Consider the following 22,444-nt stretch of genomic DNA (forward strand, 5'->3'; position numbering starts at 1 on the left):
TATCTTTGCCCATTTTTCTGTCATCCAAGACAGCATTTCTATCTCTTACTTCATTTTCCTTCTTCTTTATTATTATTACTTAGGTTTTTAACACCATCATGTTGAGATCTGTCATGGTCATTTTACTATCTGTTAGAATTTTATACAAGACTTCCATCAGTATCATGGATACCCATGATAGGGTCCTGAGTTCTTCTTTTCACAGTTCACAATTCATTGTATGTTCAGAACACACACACACACACACACACACACACACACACACACACACACACACAGTAGGAGGGTGCTTTTTCATTCCCGGCTTCCCAGACCTGAACAATCCCCCAAAACTATATTAATTGCAACACTGTTTGTCTAGTACCTTAGTTGTATTCCTACCTACTTCTTATTTTCTTAAATTAATCCATTTTTATTCATTTGTGCATTTCCACGAGGCTGTGGCTTTCCAGAAAGGTTCCGGCATCCTTCAGCCGGTTTTTCTCCTTCAGCAACTACATGGCATCTCTTTGACTCTGCCTACTTTCTCTCTAGATCTCTGTTTGGATTTCCTACCTGGCTTTACTCTGCTAAGCCATTGGCTGAAATAACTTTATTCATTAGCTAATAAAAGCAACACACATACAGAAGGACATTCATATCATACACACACACACACACACATACAATTTTTCTTTGAAAATTTCAAGCATGTATACAACATATCTTGATCATATCTACTCCACAATCTACCGCAATTCTTGTCATCACATATATACCCTAATCTTGTGTCCTCCTCTTAAAATTATTTATTTTTAATTCATGGAGTCCAATTAGTGCTGGTCACACACGTAAGGGACTGGGTCATCTACTTCAACATGGTGGGCCAAACAGTGACCACAAGCCAAAGAAAAATGCCTCTTTCTCTCCTAGCTTCTATCAAAAGCCAATAGCTCCTCAGATAGGGCTGTAGCCTTGGGTGTACCTCCTCATTCTATGCTAGAATTATTAACTGACTTGATCTTGCATAGATCTTGTATGGGTGTTTTAATCCACATATTTGCAACTATTCTCTTTTTGTATATAAATATGAATCTGCTAGTGTATGAGCTGTATGAAACATACTGATTTAGATTTTAAAAAAAGTTGAATGGTAGCAATTTCCCATGATTGAACTACCACAACTTTCCAATTTTCATTGGTATTGATTACATTGATATTACTGGGAATTTTATATAGGCAGAGATATCATTTCCTAATTAAATTAGTTGTTTTGACAGTTAGCTATTCAAGTCCATATGAATTAAGGACTTCTTTATGCTTTATTTCCTCTACCATTGAACTTTACTGACAAGATACACAGTGATTTTGCTTCTGGTCTCAAGTTTGCTTTGGGTATTCATGGATTTTCATAGCATTTTAAAAGTGTATTTAAACTAACATTTAATGGGAGATGGATCTTGTACCTTCAGAACATGTCTTTCTGTGTTCTTCTAGTTTATTTGCTCTTTTGTCCCTTAGATTTTTCTCAGTAGAGTGCTTCAAATCGCCTATTACATTTTATATTAACTTATAATTTTACCATCCAATACTTTTGTCATGTGTTTGTAGCAGTGTCTTGGTTCTGAGTCATGGATGGAGGTTCTCACCTGTGTAAGAATATTAACAGATCTGCTTCTAGACTTAGTTTTCTTCTTGTACAACCTATTTTTCCTCCATCTTATTTCTCACCTTCAACCCATCCCCAGGGTTTGGTGCTGTTTAAGAGTGGAGAATGGGCTGGGTGGTGGTGGCATACTCCTTTAATCCCAGCTCTCAGGGGGCAGAAGCAGGCAGATCTCTGAAAGTTGGAAGCCAGTCTGGTCTACAGAGTACCACCAGGGATGTTTCACAAAGAAATTCTGTCTAGAAAAACAAAACAAAACAAAACGAAACAACAACAGCAGAAGATTGGAGAATGGATAAGATGACTGGGAATTGTGTGTTGGTGGTAGAAGTTGTCAATGCGGGCTTCACTGTAGTCTGAGCTGACACCACCTGCCCTATTATTATCTATGAACCTCTATTGGTCATTAGTGGTCCTAGAAAATGATCCTTAAATCTCCAGGCTAATGACACAAGGCTGGAACTGAGCCATGATAAACTGAATGAGAAAGAGGAACAGATATCTTTTACCTTTTCCTTCAAATTGAAAGACATGTTGTTTTTTTTTTTTTCTATGAGGCATGGTGCCATAAAGAGTCTCTGTTTTCCTGTCATCTTTGGCTGGATGGAGTTATGGGGCTTTAGAGAATGAAAGACTCTACATGGCAAGATAGTCTATCAATAGAGACCGTTAACCCATCTCTTAGTCTTGTTTAAGTTTCCTTTATCCACACATTCAAAAGTGTATGGTGCTGAAGGGACAGAAAACCTATGGAGCTTTTTCCAAACAAGAAGAAAATTTCTCAACTGCTATGCAGCCACATGAGCAGGCCAGCTCTCCACTTCAGTTCACAAAATCCCCTTATCCTCATTTTCCTGATTCTCCCTTTCTAAGGTTTCTCTACTGTATTCCTGTCTCTTCTCTCTCAAAGACTCATCTCACCATGTTCATTACTATTTAACTACTAACAGTTAGTGGTTTTTTCTCTCCTGTCTTTCTCTTTGACAATAATAACAAAACATGCCCATGAGTTCCAATACTTTTAAGTACATGAAACTTGGAATATTTAAAGATGCTACTTTCTTTCTGGTCTGGATTTTGTTGCATTGTGATTACATCAGAAAGTAAGTGCAATATTTAATCTTTGGATCTGAAGGAGGCCATTTGGTGGCCAACTATATGGTAGGTTTTTTTTTGGAGGAGGGTCGTAGTCTTGAAAAAAAATGTGTCTTTGCTTATCAAAGAAAAATATTCTACGTAATTGTAAACTAAGCTCCTTGGTTCTCAAATTATTTCTATTTTTTATTTTCTTTGAAACCATTTTTTTTCTCCTTCTTCGTGGCTCCTTTATCAACAACTAAATCTAAAAGACCTCATTTCTTTCCTTTGGCATTTATAGAATTACCCAAAGAGCCAATGATCGACTCGTAAAGGTTGGGACATTTCTCCACTCTGGGAGCTTGACCAACCCTTCTTCTTCCTTTCTATGGATATGACAATGTTTATAGCTTTCCATTTGGCTTCTTCTTCAAGAGGCAAAGCCACGTTTACGAGCCCCACATTAAGATTTCTATTTAACCCATAGAAAAACCAAGGCCTGCAGAAGCAAAAGCGAATTTACTCTCTAAATTTCTTACTAGTTAATATAGTTTCTTTTATTAACGCGCTCCATCAACACTTCTTTCCACTTAACACTGGGAATAAAACTGTCTTCACAGACCTTATGATAAAATATGGTAATATTTGTGAAAGTGGCTTTTCAACAATGAAGTGGTTTATAAATGTCCTCCTTATTAGAGTTCATTACAATTTTCACAATAGCTGAATTCCTCTGAATGCCTGATGCATCAATTAACTATTACTGCTATTAACACGCATCAGACGCTGTTAGCATTTTCTATTTAAGAAAGGATTAAATATCCTAGTTCTTCAAGAAGAGGAGGCATCTATGCAAATGAGAAATCTGGGAGAGTGAGATCCTTATAGAAGGAAGCTACAGTTAGAGGCTTTGTGGTGGAGGAGGAACCCACTCTACAAGGTCAACAAAGGTTATATATAGCAGATCACAGGTGTGACATCTGAGTGGCGCATTGTGTCCTCTGTGAACACTTCTTCCCTGTATTCTGGGAAAGAGCACAGAATCTTTGATTGGTGCAGGAGAATTATCTGTGTTCTGTCAATCATATTTTAAATAAATGTTGATTGGCCAAGCAGGAAGTATAGGCAGGTCAAACAGACAGGAAGTAGAGGTGGGGCGATGAGAACAGTAAAACGCTGGAAAGAAGGAAGCTCCCTCCCCAGTTCTGCCCAGATCATGGAAGAAGCAAGATGTGACCTACCCCTGTTGAAAAAGGTACTGAGCCATCTGGCTAACATATACTGGAATAATGGGCTGGTATAAGTTATAAGAGCTAATATGAACCCTGAGCTAATGGGCCAATCAGTTTATATCTAATGTAGACTCTGTGTGATTTTCTTTTGGACCTTACCGGCTGTGGTAACTGGGCAGGACAGAAACCCCCACAAGCCCACTTCTTACATTACATTTGATTGTAAAAGATGCTACTGTAGTTGGCTTTTTGGGGTACCTGTGGTTTATTAATACCTGTTTTGCAGACAATGGTAATCCATGTGTATGTGGTGTGGTGACACAGTCTCTTGAGACATCATTAAAACTCCTGAGCAGACTGGATAATCTTGATTGCTCTTTGACATTTATAGGCTAGCTTCTCCTTGTTGTTTGGCTTAAGGCTCCCATTTCTTTCTCTCCATGGCTATACCTTATCTGTGTACTGTTGTTTTTCTAGTTAAGGTTGCTAGGAGTGTCAAGAATCCTCTTGATAAAAAAGCAAAGAGGTGTGCAGAGATCTGAGAAGGAATCTGGGGATAGTATGTCCTCCAGACTCTTGGTCTCTCATCTTTCAGAAAACTTCTTTTTATCTGTTGTTTCTAATCTCTCCCCATATCCTTCTTTCCTCTCTGTGCCTTTCTCTATGCTTCTGTTCTTTTCATCCTTTCCCCCTCTCTCCTCTATCTTTCCTTCAGTACAGAACATCAGTGTATATTTTTGTTTCCCTCTGTCTGACCTTTTTACATCTACCCTGGTCCATGGAGAAGAACTCACTAGGAAATCCTAAGAGAAGCAAGACTTGTGTCTCATCCTCAGAGAGTCAAGGCTTCAAGTTCTTGGCTTACAGTTTATTGTGTGTCAGGAGCTCCTAACTAATTTATCTAATAGAAAGAAATAATAAAGTCATTTTTAACTCTCAACTTGTTTTTCCTCAATCCACTAAAGTACAGAAATTCATAAGCACTCCAGTCTTAAAAAGTCAAAGACTTTTTACAGTGTTTTCAAACCACCTGTGTTTATGTATTGTATCTAATTGAGGCTAGATCTGAGTTTATTATGTTATTTTTCTATGCGCTACTATAGCTCTGTACAATGGTGGTGGTGATTTAGTTATTGCTCTAAGTTTATATGATGCCTTATTTTGTGTTTTTGCTTTATTTTGTATTTTCTAAGTTTTTATTGTAGTTATCTTTAATTTTACCCAGTCTCTTTTTATTGATTTAATCATATTGCATTATAACATCAGAAGAGTAGAAAATTTAATCCTTCAGCCAAATGTGAAAATATAATATCCTATAATTAAAAAAATGTGAATAAATTTATTTGGTTAGTTTGAATTGGTTTACTTTAATAATTTTGAAGTTTTATTGTCTTTTATTTTTAAATCATAGGAATCCCATCTCTTTCTCTTTCTGTGTTAGACAATTTACTTACCCACCTTTGAGTGGTAGTGCTAGAACTCACATCTTCAGTCTTTAAGGAAAGTAAAGTGTTAAATCTGTTGCCTTGCACTCTGAAAGACCAGCAGAATAATTCTGACTGTGAGCTGAAGTCTACTTTGAGAGCTGTAAAGACATGGATCAGAGCAGTGGAGAGCACTAAACTTTTTATTAAAAAGGTAAATATTTGTTAATAAGGTAAATATTTCTACCTCCTTGGGCATCAAGATATAAATCAAGGAATTAAAAATAACAGGAACTTCAACACAAATTGCAAACGAAGTATTTTATGGATCAAAATAAGTTTTGGATATTATGGGGCTGATTTTCTTGAGTTCATTTTTCTTTTGAATAACTAATAACTGTCTCAGTTAATTTCCATTGCCATAACAAAATAATTGATGCAATGAACTTATACAGGAAAAACAAAAGACTAATTTTGGTTCATGGATCTTCAGACATTAGTCTAAGATCAGGCAACCCTGTTGGCCTCAGGCCTTTGAGGGGAGCAGGGTACCATGGCACGTGCTGGGGCAACAAAAAAATATAGTGTGACTGCAAGACTGTGTTTTTATTATTCCCCTTGAGGAATTGCCCCTGATGACTTCAAACCCCCAAGGTCTTATATCTCGAATCTACCACTAGCTTTCAGCAATGCCACCCTGGGGATCAGACCTTTACTACACAGTCAAGCACAGTGACAGGAAGGCTGATTTTATTTGGTTTCGAAGAGATGAGAAGAAAGTGCCCAAGTCCTCACATCTTTCCCGGTCTTTAAATACAAAGGAACAAAACTTTCCAGTATGTAGACGTTTACTTACCTTGTGCTTGAGAGAACACCAAAATGCTCTCCACTGTCCTCTGAGTTCAATTTCAGATATTTAAGTTTTTACAGAGACTGTCAGTAGGATACCTTGGGCCAGTTATCTCTGCATTTTTATAGAGCTTATTCTGAAGAATGACTTGACCAATGTCTATGATTATTACAGTCAGGTCATAAAGTACGAACAAAAAAAAATGGAAAACAACATGTAACTTAGACATGCCAAGAAAGATTCATTTTGCAAAGGATAAAACTGAGCCCTCAGCATGATAAATCTTTTGCCCAAAGTCCTTTAACAAAGTGGTAAAAAATGGATAGAGAAGGCTAGGCTTCAGTAAATATTCTTAGATTATCAGTCATGCTTTTCTGTGAGAATCTTCTAGAGTGTCATGCCACGCTATTATTGTATGCCCAATAAAATCTAAGATCAAGACATTTTATATAACTTCATATTGAAAGTCCATGTAACGTTTCATGACCCTTCTGATGTAGCATAATAAAACTCCTTATGATTCTCAGATAGATTTTGAATTATGAAAAAAGAGAAGGTTTCTTGGAAGAGGCATTGTGGTAAACACTGAGGATCAGAAGGCCATTCAGGAAGCAAGTGCTTACATCTGCTGGGCCCCTGACCCAGTTCTGGGGAGGCAGCTCTGGTGCCTGACTCAGCTAGTCACACTGGTCACACTGAGCGCATGGAGAGAACCTTCAGGGCGAAGGGAAGGCTTCTTAATGCCATTCCCGGGGCAAACCTGCAGGTCAATGAACAGTTTGAGGAAGAGGCACCAGATTGGAACAATATTTAGAAAGATTAACTGAAAGTGAGTTGTGTAACAAGAATTGCCACGGTGGGATGACAAGGGGTGGGGTGACAAAGCTGTATCACCCAAAGGAGGTGTGATAAAGGCAGGCTGGGAGGGTACCTGGGGTGTGACTGATGGCAAGGGGTCTCCAGGATGTCACAGCTGATCTGATGAAAGTTTCTTCCCCTTGGTTTTTCTTTTTCCACCCATTTCACTGATGCCATGGGAGATCCATAAGAGGAACAAAGATGTCTACAAAGTTGATTTCGGGGTCGAATTGAGATTTTTTTTTCTTTCTTCTTTCTGTCTGTTTATCAGCTAGAACCACTGGGCAAATGAAAGATTCGGCTTTTTACCTAGGACCCATGTGCATTTTCCATGCTACATTTGCCTGCAGTGCGCATTCAAATAATTAAGCCCGTCTTGCAGAAGAGGCAGTATTATAATTTTTGGAGTTTGCAAATAACGATGATGATAATGTTAGCAGCAGTCACAATCTCAATAATTCCCGTCTCCAGACCCATCCATAGCTCACCATTGCCTGGAACTACTTTTCCCACTCTGACCCCTTCCCATCCCTGAGCCTGGGCAAGGTCAGAGCTGGCTGGGGGTGTGCCTCCTGCCTGCCTGCTACATTGTGCGCGCTGCACTAGGATCAAAGCATTCTTTCTCCTCCCTCCTCTACCTCTGCTCCCTACTGCTTGGCTGCCTTCTTCTGCGGGGGGTCATACTGGCCACAGTTGTCCTTTCAGTGCCCAGCTCTCCTAGACAAAGTTTTCTTTGTTAATCAGCAGAAGTAAATGCAAATCTGCTGTATGTACAATGAACTGCTCTAAGAAGGACGTGCGCACGGAGACACTGATATGATGACCCGGTGAATTTCCAGATGAGGAGGATCAAAACATCTTGATTTTATTGTCTAGAGATTAGTATTTAAGAGATTCTCGCTCTCTGTGTGTCTCTGTCTCCCTTCCCTCTCTCTTCTCCTCTAGCCCCCTCTCTTCATCTCTCTCTTCCTCTTCCTTCCTTCTCTACTTCCCTCCCTCCCTCCCTCCTTCCCCCCTCTCTCTTTTCTTCTCTCCTCTTTTTCTCTATGTATGTTCTGTCCCAATTCTCCTGGAAGCCAATGTCATTATGCAATAGAATTCTGCAATTTTGTTTCCACATTGATATCTGAGCCATCCCTCATATTTCAGTATCAGCACACCAAGGCTTTGTTTGTGCAGAAGCGGCAGGGTATGTAATTCTCGTGCCTTTGGCTGGCAAATGAGCTCCAACACCTAACCTTCTCGCAGTCCCCACTAGGCCCTGCCGGGCAGCATGGGGCCACATTCCTGGGATTTGTGGTGAAGCTAGGGTGAACCGAAACATTAGCCCTCCCCTCCATCATGTTTCTTGGCAAGACGTTAGTAAGAACTCAGTGGCATTCATTCACTCTCGCAGGTTTCTTTGCTGCTTCTTGCGTCAATCAAGCAAACAGTTAGTAAGCTCCTACTCAGGGGAGAGGAACATCAGAAGTGATCCTTTGAAAACCTAGCAATTGTTGGCTATAAGTTATACTTGAAAACCCTCTGGTGGGACTTTGGAGGCAGTTACAAAATATTAAGGTGGGGGGAGGGGAAAGACAGAAGACAAGAGATCTGCATGGTTTCCCTTAATTTTTCCTTCTTTTGTTGTCATAGTCGTATCAAGAAGACAGTGGCTTTATTTGACCTTTCTCCCATGGGAGTAGTAACTATAATGGGTTTAATTAACTATGTGGTATTGACGTAATTAGTTATCATGGTGATTATACTTCTTTAATAAAAGCACTTCATTTGGGATGCATCAGAGTTCGGCAGCGGCCGAGCCCTTCACCTATATTTCATAACTGTCTAGACACTGGAACTGTGCACATATTTTACTTGCAGCCCTTGAGAGAGGTTATCTTGCATGGCTTAAGGTAATTGGGAAGTAATGATTTTGCCCCCTGCTTTCAGACTGGCTTGTGGCAAAGAGCAGAGAGGCGGTGGGGGAGGGGCCGCCCCTCATTTTGTGTAAACTGAAAGGGAGGGGGAAGGGCTGTGTTTTGGAAACCACACGCTCTTAGGAACTGTTTCTTTTTAAAGCTAGTCATCAGAGAGACAGGAACACCAGAGGGAATTTGGGGGGGGGGATTGTTTAATCTATGGGTGGATTGCATAAATCTGTTTAGATAAATGTACACAGTATATAGAGACATATGCTTGTATTAGCAGAAATCCTGGCTGTCCAGCCTATGAACAAACGCAGCTTATTTTGGTCTGAACAGTAGATCGCTGCTTAAATTTGGTCAGCAGGTGACTGGCCGTGTCCCTTTCACACGGCTCAGTGGACAATGAAGTCAGATGCTATGGAAAAAAACAGGGCCGCTATTAAAGAAGACACACAGCATTCAAATAATTACCATATGAAAATGTCAATAATAATATCATGAGACCCCCCAAAGAGGAAGAGAACAAAAGCCAAAAAGATTATCGAGCTTGCAGAGAAGGGACCTCAGGGAACATGGTGCCTGCCTGAAGCTCCTTTCCTACTTTCTTTCACTGTTTAAACTTGGGTAATGGATTGGGAGGGGGAAGGGCTGGTGAAGGGCGGTGTGCAGGGGTGGGGGGTTACAAACCGAACCGAAACAGACATAGATGTTGCTGAGAAATAATAGGTGTGCTGTCTCTTGCAGGGAGAAGCGTTATTTCTTTCTCTGTCTCCTCTCCCTGACTCGCCTTCTTTATTCAGACTGCGCTTTCCCCTGTCACCTCCCCCTGCAGTGCTGAGAGGCGTCCTCTCTGTGCCTCTCCCTGCCTGGATAGAGAGACAGAGATCACTGCAGGCATCTGCCTGCTTCATGAAGCCCCGGAAAGGATACTGGGGGTCATCTCAGAGCCAAAACTAGAAACAAGCACCTCTGAAAAAAATAGCCCAACGAGTATGAAAGAAGCATTTTTGCAGAGGTACCTGCCAGCAAGACTTGTTCCTTTGCCAGAAGGGGTGCTGGGCAAAAGCCTCTATCCCTCATTAAGTCAATAAAATCAAGTGTCCTTTGTTTTAATCTTCTGTGCTATAATCCAGTATCAAGGAGAGGGGCCCAGTTTTTTTTTTTAATCTCATTGTTTCAGAACAGATCATTTGGAAGGGAATGACAAAAGGTTCATTCCTTACCTTTGTGGAAATGTCAGTAAAAAGGCAGGCGCTGGGCATTTGGGCTCTTTTGCTCTGCAGAAGAAGAAGAAAAAGAAAGAAAGAAAGAAGTGGGAGTGTGGAGGACTGGGGTGGGGGAGGGGTCCGTGACAGGCTAACTACATGCGCTGGAGCTTTCTAAGACATTTTGTTTAGCTTGGTACTGTGTGGCAGCGAGGAGAGAGGTGGAATCTAGCGTGTGCCAGCTGCATGAATCACCGGATTGAAGGCTAACAGCCTCAGATCCTCTTTTATATAGTAGAGGGGAGATTAAAGCGAGGCGCTCGGATGTCACAAAACAGAGGTACAATGCAGTTAGTTCTGGCTTGCTCGGTGCACTCAGCCAGCATTTGATCCAAATTTAGCCAAAGGGAAGGAAATGTGTGTTGCTATCAGCCTGGGACATGACGAATGTTGGGCTGTAGTACCCAAATTTTCCTTTCTCCTTCCAAAATGTCATCTCTGCTTTGTCAGTCTCTTTGTGATGAGGCCTATGTATGGTCACAGACCAACTGGAAACAAATACCCAGACCGTGGCTGAATTATTCCACACCTGCCTCCTCCCCATTCTGTGTAATTGATCCACAGCAGAGAGGAGCTTCCTAGCGGGGTTTTAATCACCACATTTGTTTAACAAGCCTTCTCTGAGTGCTATAAGACTTGTCTTCTAGAAGCTAAAAGGGACATGCAAGGAGTCAGGCAGATATTTTCCTGCTCTCCTCAAGCTCCAAGACTTATTAAGGAGTTGAAAGACAGATGGCCACACCCCTGTACTCATTCTCTGGGGGGCAAAGCAGCAAGAGTCATGGGGCCCTTTGTGAGACAGCTAAATATGAAGTCAAAGAAGTGCTCAGAGAGTCAGGGGAGCCAGAGGGGGAAATTCTTTATCTGAAGATAAATAAGGAGTTCTCATGGTATTAAGTTCCTTTTAGGAACGACCTGTGTTGATAGGACCCTACAAGATACATGTATAGTTAGGTTGTCATCCCTATGTTAAAGTCAGAGAACCCGAAGCCCAGGGACAGAAGTAACTTGTCCAGAGCCACACAGTTAATGAAGCAAAGCAGGAAGTTAAACTGTGGCCACATCTGTAATCTGCTGGCAAAGAGAGATCAAAGGAGCTAGCGGCCTGGACTCCTCCCCTCCCTTCTTGCTTAGTGAGTTCTTCTGTCCCCAAAGAAGCTTCCAGGCTCTCATCTGTTTCTAATCCCACTGGACGAGTAGGTCCTTTCTCTTCTGATTTCATTCCCTCAAACAAACTGTATGTTCAAATCAAATATGACACTATTTATAGAAGACTTTTCTTTGACAACTTGTCTCAGGCTGAACAAGTCGTAAACTGAAGACGTGAGGGATGATCTGTTGTCTGAGGCCCAGTCCAGCTCCCACTGTCTTCCTTCCTTCCTTCCTTCCTTCCTTCCTTCCTTCCTTCCTTCCTTCCTTCCTTCCTTCCTTTCTCCCTCCCTCCCTCCCTCCCTCCCTCCCTCCCTCCCTCCCTTCCTTCCTTTCTTCTGGTTTTTCGAGACAGGGGTTTCTCTGTAGTTTGGAGCCTGTCCTGGAACTAGCTCTTATAGACCAGGCTGACCTCAAACTCATGGATATCTACCTGCCTCTGCCTCCTGAGTCCTGGGATTAAAGGCGTGTGCCACCACCACCTGGCTCTCCACTGTCTTCCTTTTTTAAAAAAAAGATTTATTTATTATGTATATAGTATTCTGTCTACATGTATGCCTGCACGCCAGAAGAGGACACCAAATCTCATTACAGATGGCTGTTAGCCACCATGTGGGTGCTGGAAATTGAACTCAGGACCTCTGGAAGAGCAGTCAGTGCTCTTAACCTCTGAGCCATCTCTCCAGTCCCCCACTGTCTTTCTTTCTGGTCCTCTGATCCCTAACTCCTGAGACCCACTGAGTATGTGCTCTGTTTCCCAGATCTCTCACAACGCTCTGCCTTTGTTTTCTCTTTGTAGAGGGGACTTGAAGGGAAATAGAGAGTCATGCAGCTCTACTCTTCTGTGAGTAGACAGAAGACGCCAATTATAATTGAGCAGTAATCCCTATTCCTTGTCTTCAATTCTTCTGGCCCCTTCCAGGTGCCACTCGGGCCATGTGATTGGTAAAGATCTTGTCCTATATCTCACCAAGAGTATTGACATCATCCGGCATGCTATCCCTCATGTCACTTTGGCACTATCTTCAAGACCCGCCTCTGCACCAGTTCCTCAAGAGAAGCAGCTCCTTGGTGCTCTTACTATGTGAAATGGCCGGGTGTCCTGAGTTGGCTTGGAGCTGCATCCTTTTTAGCCTTCAAGATCTTTCTCATCTCATCCCAGACACCTCAAGAACCCACCTATTCCCACTGGATTTATTATTTGAAAGGAATCTGAACTGAGACAAGAGCCTAATAAACAGAACTGTAAAATGTTGGGGAATATTATTTTAAGGTTTGGCGTTTTTTGTTTTTTTTTTAATGCTGCATTCGTTTAACTCGTGAAGTTGTGATTCTTTGCTGTCTAAAACACCCGATGGTCCTAACAAAAAGATCAACAGCCAATAGCAAGGCAGAAGAGCGAAACAGGTGGGGCTGGCAGGCAGAGTATAAACAGGAGGAGAAATCTGAAAAAAAAAAAAGGGAGCAAGAGAACAGGGAGAGGAGGATGTTAGGGGCCAATCACACAGCCAGCCAGCCAGCCATGGAGTAAGAGTGAAAATAAGATACACAGAAGTAAGAAAAGGAAAAGTCCAGCAGCAAAAGGTAGATGGCTAGAAACAAGCCAAGCTAATGTTGGACATTCATAACTAAGAATCAACTTGTATCTGTGATTTATTTGGGAGCTGGGCCCCCCAAAAGCCAAAAGTGTACAGCATCTCACAACAGTAGAACTCTTAATAAGGTTGGCTATAGTAAGAACTTGATTTGTTTACCTATTCATTGATTTCATGGAAATAACTCACGTGCTATGGGATACGAAACATCTTGAGAAAGATGAAAACATTTGGGGATCATATCACACTATGAACACATAATGAACACATTACAAACACATGAAAGCCACCCTCATGTTCTCAGGACTGAATCATCTGCCCAAGAGCTAGCTGTTCCTGTGCTTTTAACTCGGGACGCACATTGGTCTTATGGTTATCTATAGTATCTTCTTGTTGTCTAGCTTTTTAAAACCCCTACTTCCTCTCTCTATGTGTGACCACTTGGGCATCCCTCGTCAGATTCTAGTGCAGACTTCCATCCTTCTACTGGACTCCTGTGCTTACTGAACCCAATTTTAAGGGCATATTTGGAAACCCTCTTCCTATGCTTCTCAATGTCAGATTTCAGTGTCAGGTTATTCCTGAAAAGAGGGGCTGATTTCAAATAGATAAAAGTAAACCAAAACTGATTTGTACATAAATAGAAAATTTATGTACACACACAGGCATACAACACATGTACATACATTCACACATCTATGTCCCCCCTCCACACACATATACGAGACAGAGAGACAGGCAGAGATAGATAGAGAGACAGAGATGGGGCAGTTTTTGAGACAGTAGTATACAGTGGATTCTACTCTGTTATCTTCCTTCTTCTACCTTTTGAGTACTCAGGATTTTAGGTATGTGTTATCATACCAACTTCCAATCTGGATAACTTTTTAAGAGGTATCTTCAATTTAAGAGGCAGAGGCAGGCAGATGTCTGATCTACAGAGTTCCAGGGCTACACAGACCAAGCCTACCTCTGAAAAAACAAAACAAAACAAAACATAAAAACTCCACAACAACCTCAAAACCAAAACCAACAACAAAAAGAAGTGTCTTTTCAAGCTTTGTATCTATTTTCTAATTGTATTGTCTTATTATTAAACTATCTGAATTGCTTATCTGTACTTGCTATAAGTCATGTATGAGGTATATGTGTACATGTTTTGAACGTACTTTCATTCAATCCATAAGTAATTTTTTCTTCTTTTTTGACAGTATGTTTGAAGGAGTCTATTTTGTATGTGAAAAAATAACGGACCTATTGCAAGGTCATAAGGATTTCTCCTAGAAGTAATAGAATTTAAGATGTTAAATTTAAGCCTATTATCCATGCAAGTTGACTTTTTTATATATCATGAGTTAATAACTTTGTGTGTGTGTGTGTATGTGTGTGTTTCACACAGATTTACCTTAGCACTTTTGTAAAAAAGAATCAATTGACCACACAAATTCCTAATTCATATGCCTATCAGTAAGCTAATATCACATCATACCTTGGTTTTTGCATCTTTATAGTAAAACTTGAAACTAGTAAGTATAGATTCTTCCACTTTGTTTTCCCACTTAAGTATTAGATCCGACTTGCCAATCTGTACAGACTAGCTTACATTGATTCTATAAAATTATTTCAGAAACCCTGACATCTTAATCTTGATTCTTTTAATCCACTAGTATATGGCTCTGCATTATGCCTGTAAAGTTTTTCTCCCTGCAGTGTACTTTTATTTTTGGTAAATTTATTCTGACCCTTTCAGGATAGTGCATGCTATCCTTCTGGAATCTTCTACAGTACGCTTTGCTTCCTACCTTGGTGACACCCTGAGCAGCAAATACCAGGCTCACTTGACCTGTTGGGCCTTGCTTGCACCACAGCTTGTAATGAAGAAGCAATTGTAGAAATTGCTTCATTTGGTTCCTTTCTTTCAGGAGTCGTAGTCTTCAAATACATGCTGTATTTATTTATTTATTTGAAGTTAGGAGGATAAATCTGGACCCTTCTAAACTGTCCTGTCCAGAATCAGAATTCTCATCTGTCATTGAAAGACTTACCAATTCAACACAAATATGACACATTTGTGAAGTCACCTTTCAAAAATGGCCCTCAAGCATACTGCAGATTTCAGCTTTATACTGGTCAATCTCCCATGAATTTCTCCCTTTTCTGTCAAAGTTGTCATTGCAATTCTTGGTCTTATTTCCATTTCAACCCTCATCCCTCCTCCTTGTGCTCTACCAAAAGCACCGTTACATTTCACCAGCTCCTTCGATTTCAAGTTACTTGTGAACTTTTGCATTTTTTCACTCTTCCTGCTCCATTACATAGCCCTGTACTAAAAAAAAAAAATTACCTTTGCTTTGCTTTTCCTTACAACTATGGTGCTCGAAATCTTTCTTTTTTCACATATTTAGTACCCAAGTGTTCTTAACACAGACATCTGCTCTAAGCTTTATCCGACTGATCTTGCATCAAATGTCACTCACTGCCTGCATAAGTTTACAAAAGAAAATTCAAAACATTTAGATAGGCTTGCGTGTCATAAAAGTAAAACTTTACATAGCTCTTCATAGATTATTTTCCACACAATATCTTTCTATTTTGACTTTTGTATCCATTTTATCTTTTTTAATCCTCCCCATTACTGTAAGTTTTTATTTAATTCCCACTTAATGATAGACACTAACATTAACCTTTCTTGAAAAGTGGGACTGATTATTTACTTGCGAAGTCAGCATTTAATCAGACAACGTGTTAAATTGCTAGTCATTAATTTGATGTGGTCTTCCAGCTACTGTGAGCCCCGTTACCAAAGCTATCCTATCCATACAGCATGCAGAGAAGGCATGAAGCCAAGCTTTGACATGCAGCGTCCAGCCATGAGTTAATCTCACCCTCTCTCTCAGATTGCTTTTTCCTTCTTATCCTTTACATTAGAAACTTTATCTGTTATGGCTGTAGATGCATCAAACTAAGACTGAGAGGGCAAAATGGAGAAAGGGGGAATGAGTGTTCAATACCTCATAATAAAAAAGTAATGGAATAAAAATGTAGATAATTTTTTAGGTTTGGGTAGAAATATGAAGACATATGCAGACTCTTAAGGAGTCTGCTGTTTCTACTTTTGTCATAAGATTTATAAAAATATTGATTAAAATAAAAAAGTGTTCATGGTCTTTTCTGTGTTCTACTCTCAGCTCTGAGCATGTGAAATGTGTGATTTGGGCTTTGTTCTTGGGTTTCTTTATGTATCAGACAGGGATAACATTAATCGCCCCTTACCAAGGCTGCTATGAGCTTTAAATGAGATAATCCTCATGTCAAGTGGGCTGATGGAAGAGCAATATTATGTCTTGATGATATTTTCAACCTGCTCTAATTTGGTAAAATATTTTTTTTTCGAATGAGACAGAAAGAATCTTGTGCAGTTAATTAAGAATATGATTTATTTCAGGCTACCATTCAAAAAAAAATCTCATATATGAATGTGGTGGTGCAGGCCAGCAATTTTGGTATTGTGAACCTGGGGCAGGAGGATCACTGAGCGATCAAGGCTAGCCTGGGTTACACAGCAAGTTCTTCCCCAGCCTGGGCTTCAGAGCACAACACCATCTCAAAAAGCAAAAAGAAAGAAAGAAACAAAAGCAAAGACAACCACAGACATTTCTAGTTTTGAAAACCACAGCTGGGCAAGTTGTCAGAAATCCACACTAAAAATTAGTTCATGTAATTTTGAATTGTGTTGCCCCCCATCCCCACTTTTTCATTTCCCACTCTGCTCCCCCGCTTCAGTTTTCTATCGAGCTGATTTTTATGACTTGACCAATCACACAAACTCTAGCATATTTCACATACTCATTGTGCTTCTCGTATACATGTGTGTGTACACACACATGCAGACAGAAGGGGAGGGAGAGAAACAGAGAGAACAGAGGGAATTGGAAATTTCATTGAATAATATACAGAGCTTATTTCTTTAAGACACAAAGGAGAAGTCAAGCTAGTCATTTGAGTACACAGACGATGTGGAACACTTTTCTTCATTTTCTTCTGTAGGCTTTTAATCCCATTCAGACAAACTTGTCTATGTGACTGTGGCCATCATTGACCTGCAGTGATCTGTGGCATTTCGCACTGGTTTTGTTTCCCACACATCGCCCACTCCTGAGGTAGAAATTAGCATTCTGTTAAGCCTGCATCCACTGATCCATTAGCGGCACCTTGAGCGCATAATCATAATTCCAAGTAGAAGTTAAGGTGGGGGCTGTTTCAATCAAAAATTCAAAAATTTAGAGAAGCTTAATACTTACCGGAAAAGAGATGTAGGTCAGATTTCATCACCTCTAATTTTCGTGTTCCTATTTTGGGTCTCACCTTGCCTTGTTCCATCAAACCATCATCAGGCAGTACTGATTAAGTATTCTCCCTGCCTACAGCTGTGCTAGGATTTTGATGACAGAAATTAATTGGTTATGGTTCCAGTCATTTGGAAATTTTCTGAAAGGTATTACTTCTAAGCCTTTTCTTATTTTAATGTTAAACCGTGTTAAATGTTAAAACGTGTAGTGAAACCCCATTTAATCATAATATTTTATTTAGTTCATTTATAGGTAAGACATGGGGGATATTTTGATAATTCTACAACCTTGTCATCAGTCAATGGCATACAACTCAGCCACAGAATACTTACAGATATATGATATAAAGTTCAAAAGTTAATTCAAAGATATATGGGAGGCACAAATTTTTGAGGAATGGAGTGTCCAAGTAGGGATTGAGTCCATTAAAGAATAGGTACATAAAGTTAAAGTCAAAGGCATATAAAATAGTAGTCTTTCCATTTTTTTGGTGTCTTTATTTTATTAAAATTTCTCTCCTAATTTATGTGTATTTTATTATGTGTGAGTATATGCACATGAATGCAGTGTTCGCAGAGACAGGGGTATTGGATCTTGGAACTGAAGTTTCAGGCAGGTGTGAATTGCTCAATGTGGGTAATAGGAACCAAACTTGGGTCCTCTGCAAGAACAGTATGCTTCTAATCACTGAGCCTTTCCCCCAGCTCTCCTTTGTTTTGTTTATAAATGAGAAAGAATGGGTGCTATTTCAACAAGTGTACTTGGGGTTATGAAAAAAAAAACTGGTGTAGGAGGATCATCTTTCTATGTGTTGCTTTCATTGGTTGAATAAAGAAAACTACCTTAGCCATTTGAGAGGGCAGAATTTAGATAGGTGGAGTAGACCAAACAGAATGCTGGGAGAAAGAAAGCAGAGTCAGGCAGACACCATGGCTCTCCTCTCCGAGATGGACGCTGGTTAGATCCATGCTGGTAAGCCTCAGTCAAGTGATGATACACATTAATGGAGATGGGTTAAACAAATATGTAAGAGTTAGCCAATAAGAGGTTAGAACTAATGGGCCAGGCAGTGCTTAAATAAATACAATTTGTGTGTGGTTATTTTGGGGGTTAAGCTAACTAGGCGCCAGGAACGTAGCCTGCCTCTCCTCTTTACTACAAAAAACAAAATGTCTGGTGGTCATTATTATGTACTAACTGTTACATTTTATTTACATTATTTCAGTCATAAAAAGTCTTTCATTGAACATATCACTTTCTTCATGCTTCAAATGGAAAACAAAAACCTGAGAAAATGTAAAGCAGATGCAGAGCAAGTATTTAAAGCCTCTGTTCTCTCCTGACCCTGAGGCAGAAGAGTCTACTATCTGTATAAGAGGTGTCGCGCTACTTGTGATGGGACAACGAAGGATGAGGTCAAAAGCAGCTGTGCTATGCACGGTAGCGGTAAGTAATTCACTTCTATAAGGTACCTTATAGCTTATGTGAAATAGTCACTTTTTCATTTCATTCCATGCTCTCATTATTTCTACGGGTCAATATCATCATTATTATTCTGACTTTACAAACAGAGCTGAGAATAGGAGCTACAGAGCCAAGCCTTCGAGTTTTCGAGCTGGCAACACGAACAGAAGTTAAATCTCAGTGCTGTCATCCAAAGCCCTCATACTATCTATGCCTTTTATTAGTTCAAACAAAATCACATTAGCTTTTTGAAATCAATCATTTTAAAGGTATAAATTGAAATTTCTGTTATTAATTCCTTCTTCGTAAAGAGAGGAACAGAAACACTATCCTGGGAGACTTAGAGGTGTGAGACACCTGTTATGATTGTTAAAACCATAGATTCCCATATGAAAACATGGTCCCTAGCTGATGAGAGCTTGTGGGAGGTTTTGAAGCCTGAGGATGTAGAAGGAGATTAGGTATTGGATCCTCAAAGCTGATATTGGGACTCTCACACCTCCCCCTGGCCCTCTCATTTGCTTCCTGACCCAAATGAAGTGAAGAGCTTCTTCCATGTGCTCCCTAACATGATGTCCTGCTCCCTACGTGCCCAGTGGCAACTGTGGCAAGTAATTAGGGGTGGAAGCCTCCAGAGCGATGTGCCAAAATAAATCTTGTTCCTTCCAAGTTGATTTCCACAGGTATTTTGTTACAGGTCAGGAAGCCAAGTGAAACAGCATCAATGTTCCATGACAAGAACATTCCTGAATTATGAAAGTGCAGCATTTAGAGACACTGCTTTGTCTCCAGAGGATGTCATCACACGTTTCTCGACCTAGTCCTGGGGTTCCGATGGAAAACTGGAATATACAGAGAAGAACGCTACAGCAGAACTTCAGCCTGCTTCCCATAGAAGAGAGAGAAAAGGCAGGGGAAACTGTGAGAGTTCCATCCTGAAAGGACTAGGAATCTTTTTCCCTGTCCATCGATGAAGACTGGGCAGTGGCTTTCCTCTCCAGAATTATCTTACCCACTTGCAGTGAATGTTGCCTTCTCAGCACACTTTGATTATGCAGTGACTCTATGCAACTCCATGACTTTAGTTTTTTTCTCCCATAGAAATATGTCATAAATATAAATATGCTAATCATTATTAGACTGATTTTTTTGTTTGTTTTTAAGCAACATATGTGATTACTGTAGGGGGAGGCGGTGAAGAGAAGCCAAAGAGCTATGCCATTTTGTTTGAAGGTTAGACCGGATTTTGGTGCTGGGAAATCTTCATTCACTTAGTCATTCAATAAACATTCAGTGACTTTCTACGGAGTTGGAGATGCTAATTGTGAGCCTAAGTTATCCGGCAGTGGCAATGGTGGTGGGGAGGGTCACATTTGACTGACCTCACTCTTCAGAGCTTCCTAAAAGGTTGTCCTTAAGGCGTGTGAAGGGTTTAGATCAAAGGCACTTTATCTGAGTGTTTGGGGAGGGACAGTGAGCAAAATGAAACTGGAGAGAAGAAATATCTTTAGGGCAGGGTTCTTGTTTGGTTTTCTCAACTGTGTTTCTGTGCAAAGTGAATAAGTGGTGTGGTAAATAGTCTGCAAACACTAAAGCTGAGGGTGTGTAAAAGTATAGACACTAAAGGTGATTCAAAGTAGATGTTGAAGGAGAAGGAAGAAGAAGGAAGAGGAAGAAAGAAGAAAAGAAGGAGGGGGAGAAAAGATAAAACCTGGCAAAAATACAGTTGGTTCCACTGTACATTGCTGTGTATTAGGACCTAAGTTCAAATCCCCAGGATCCACTTAAAAATCTAGGTGTAGCCCTGAGCGCTTGGAATCCCAGCACTGGTGTGTGGGGCAGAGACAGGAAGGGGTATGCCGTCCTTTTTGATTGCTAATCTAGCTGCAGGTTCAGTGGGACACCCTGTCCCCTCGCTCAGGGGAGTATGGTGGACACCCATAAAGCAAAAAATAAGTGTCCTGCTAGGGCTTCTGTGAATGCTCACACATAACACACAAACACATATACACACAGCACAGACACACACACATACACACACACACACAGACACACAGACACACACACACACACACCAGGCTTTGAAGGCAAAGAAGTCTGCAAGTTAAGTGCCCAGCAGAGAGCATGTAGATATATAGAAATTAATTAAAGACTGAAAAGCCAGTGGTTAGCTTCTTTGTTACTTGTTTCCGTGAAAGGTGGGCCTATCAGACAATATGAAATATTATCTTGGAAGCTACTGAAGAATAAAGGCAAGAAATGTGAGAGGATGCCTTTCCCACTGGGGATGGGAGCTTCTTCAAGGTAATTAATCTTCCTGTGATATTAAGTTATTTTTAACTTAGGGTTGCTTGGATGACAAAAACATCTTCTCCTAACAAGATTGATTATGTAATGAGAATGCCACTCTGGGAAGGTATTTCCTGTGCTTTTATGTTGTAACTAAGGAAATAATGAAAATATGAGGGAGAGACATGGATTCTGTGAACTTCAGGATTGAAATGTGTAGAAGTGGAAGAAGAATATTACGCAATAAATAAAAGCTCGGAGCAATAGTCCCCGAAGAGTTACTTGGGACTCTTGAGGGTCCTTGCTATGCACTGAATGATATGTCCTAAATTCTTGCCAAAATAAGTTTGGCTGCTGTTGTGACAGCCAGCACAAGATGGGTCCTTAGAGAGCTGGTTGGGCTGTCAAAGCCCTGCCTTCCTGAATGGATTATTGCTATCATACAGGGGTCAGATTCTCATATCAGAGTGAGTTTGTATAAAAGAAGTGTTTGGTTTCCTTTTATGCTTTCTGTCTCTTGTCTTCCTTCTTGAACTCGACTCCACTAAAGGCAGTCTCTTACCATCTGTGGTTTTGATTTCTTTGCTTCTCATGTGTGTATTGGACAATTGTTTACTTACCTTGGAAAGATATCTGTTTAAATCCTTTTTCATTTCAAAAGTTCATTGCTTTTTACTAGGGGATGTAAAAGTTCTGTATATGCCTTACGGTAGCATTTAGCTATCATATATATATGCATTGCAGTTGTTTCTCGCATTCTGTGTACTGTCTTTTGACCTCCCTGACTGTACCCTTTGAAGCATAAAAGTTTTTAAATTTTCATGGAGTCCGATTTATCAAACTTTCTTTTCCTGCTTGTGCTTTTGATGTCTTACCAAAGAAACTGTGTAATGTAGATCACAAAGATTTATGACAGTGTCTTCTTCTAGCAATTGTATACTTTAAACCATACACTTTAGTTATGCACATTTAAATCTTTGATCTGTTCTGAGGTCGTATTTGTATACGGGTGTTCAGGGGATCATGTACATGGATCTCTGTTATCATTGAGTATGATCCGTGGAAAGGTTAACTTGTCTGACTTTGAACTATTTCAGCACCCTTGTTAGAGATTAGTTGACCATTAGCATAGAGCTTTTAAGTTTTTCTGTGTCTCAGCTCTTCTTTGTTTTATGTCTGTGTCATACTGACTTGATTAATGTTATATAGTGTGGTAAGTCTTGAACTGAGGAAGTGTGGATCTTGTGATTTTTAGTCTTATTTTTCATTATTGGTTTGACTAGTTTGGGTTTCTTGCATTTCTATGGGTCAGCTTATCCAAGTATACAAAAAAGATGGTT

At 40.2% G+C, this 22,444-nt stretch overlaps 1 long non-coding RNA gene across 1 annotated transcript in view; it reads left to right on the top strand.

Moving 5' to 3' along the window:
- The window catches only part of LOC125394528 (uncharacterized), a 36,435-nt gene extending 14,511 nt beyond the window's left edge, over positions 1 to 21,924 (top strand). The window contains exons 3-4 of the long non-coding RNA XR_007230249.3: positions 18,577 to 18,797; positions 19,513 to 21,924. This is a non-coding gene — a long non-coding RNA (uncharacterized LOC125394528). The remainder of the gene's footprint in view (positions 1 to 18,576; positions 18,798 to 19,512) is intronic.
- The last annotated feature ends 520 nt before the right edge of the window (positions 21,925 to 22,444 follow it).

This window comes from Myodes glareolus, chromosome 1, assembly GCF_982192425.1.
Source record: "Myodes glareolus chromosome 1, mMyoGla1.1, whole genome shotgun sequence".
Taxonomy (NCBI): Eukaryota; Metazoa; Chordata; class Mammalia; order Rodentia; family Cricetidae; genus Myodes; species Myodes glareolus.